The 1,838-nt window shown below is 40.4% G+C and overlaps 1 protein-coding gene across 1 annotated transcript in view; it reads left to right on the top strand.

Moving 5' to 3' along the window:
* LOC109370169 (zinc finger CCCH domain-containing protein 11A-like) overlaps positions 1-1,838 on the top strand; it is a 129,935-nt gene that overhangs the window by 70,972 nt on the left and 57,125 nt on the right. The window lies entirely within an intron of this gene.

The raw sequence follows: 1,838 nt of genomic DNA, 5'->3' as shown, positions 1-1,838 counted from the left end.
AACTTTATTTTTTAAAATGCTTCTTAATAAATAAGCAGCTTCACTTATTTGTACCAATCTGCTCTGTCTCTCACATTTTTAAAAGTATTTCACACATTAAAGGATCTGGAAATGTGGGGTTCTGCACTTTCCAGTACAGAAAATGTAAGCTTTTAAAGAAGAACAGTGTTGTTATTAGTGGAGGAATTGTATGTTGACACATTGGAATGTGAGCACTTGAGAGCACTGCTTGAGAAAAGTGTCTGTGGTCACCAGCTCTGGAGTCAGAGAAGCAAGTGGTTGTGTGTCTAGTGGAATTCAGGGAAAATCAGCGGTGCATCTGTTAAAATGCCTTCCTTTAGCAAAACTGTGGCCTCTGAAACGAGAAAAGACAAAGACTAAACATCTCAAAACACCTTTCTTCTTTACCCAGGTAAAAACTCTGGAATACATCAAGAGAAGAAGCAAACAACCTGACATGAGTCACTTCACAGACTTGGCCCTTCGCCTTCCTCTGCAGTCCAGAACCTGATGAGCGCCTCTTCCAGGGAGTCTTACGTAAAAGTGAGCATGTAGCCAGGGCCACAAGTCGCTGATTCTTCTGGTCTTTGACTGGAGTTCACTGTGTTTGAATTTTAGAGTGACAGATTTACTTGGGTACAGGTAAAACAGTCCTGAGTGCAATGATTTAATCTGAATTTTTTGTTTCCAGTTTTGCCACTGTATTTTAAATCCAGGTTAGATTCAGTAAAAGATACTTCAGCCTTTCCAAATAAAATTTGTTGTCATTTTAGTGACAAAGGAATAAAATCTGATACTCTACACAGATCAATTCACAGCCCCCAGACTTCATCCTGCCTGTGTAGAAAGCAGTATTTCAGTGTAGTAATCCTACTAAGTTGTTCTGCTTTGGAATGCTGCCAACATTTGGTCAGTTTCAGTAAGAGAAAAATGGACCAAGTGTTACTGTTCTAATTTCTAATATACATTTTTCTCAGCTGTGTTTGTCATATCACTAGTTCAGTAGTGTTTTGTATCTTTAAATGCTGTCTGCAAAGGAAAATGGAAATGTACGCAGTGTTCCATATTCTCTAGTATGCTATATCACTGAATAAAGCAATTTGCACCTCACCTGTTTGTTCTGGAGAAGTTCCTTTGTGTATACAAGTTTATTACCTAGTCATGCTGTAATTTAGCTATGTGCACTGCTTTTATACCTAATAAATTTCATTCTGTCTGTTTCTGTCCTGTGGTAAGCAACCACAGTGTGATCTTGCATCTATTGGTTCTTCTGGGTAGCGGTTTTTTAATGACTGAAGTCACATATTAAGATGTATTTGCACAGAAACGTTCTCTTTGTTAAGGCAGATGACCTAGTTTCAGCAGGAATAGAGCTGATTTTTCCTTTGCAGTATCTGGTATGAGGCTGTGTTTTGGCTTTAGGAGAAAGACTGTTGGTAGCACACGGATGGTTTGATTGTTGCTGAGTAATGCTGTACAGAGCCAAGGATGCCTCAATTTCTCTGCTTTTCCTGCTGCTGAGGGGGCTGGGGGGAAGGGGGAGAGAACAAGGAGCTGGGAGGGAACAGAACCAGGACAGCTGCCCTCAACTGGCCAAAGGGATATTCTGTACCATGTGGCATCTTGCAGAAGAAGCTTGAAAACAGGGAGTTGGTCAGGGTGGGCAGCTGCTGCTTGGGGACTGGCTGGGCATCGGTCAGCGGGTGGTGAGCTACTGCACTGTGCATTGCTTCTTTTGTCTGTATATAAGTATCATATATATATAAAACTGTTGTTCTTTTTTTCCTTTTTTGGTAAATAGTTTTATATCAAACCTCAAATTCTACTTTGTGGGTTGT

Source organism: Meleagris gallopavo, chromosome 16, assembly GCF_000146605.3.
Source record: "Meleagris gallopavo isolate NT-WF06-2002-E0010 breed Aviagen turkey brand Nicholas breeding stock chromosome 16, Turkey_5.1, whole genome shotgun sequence".
NCBI classification, from domain to species: Eukaryota; Metazoa; Chordata; class Aves; order Galliformes; family Phasianidae; genus Meleagris; species Meleagris gallopavo.
The sequence above is the reverse complement of the archived record's forward strand: the minus strand, read 5'-3'. Positions and strand labels throughout refer to the sequence as shown.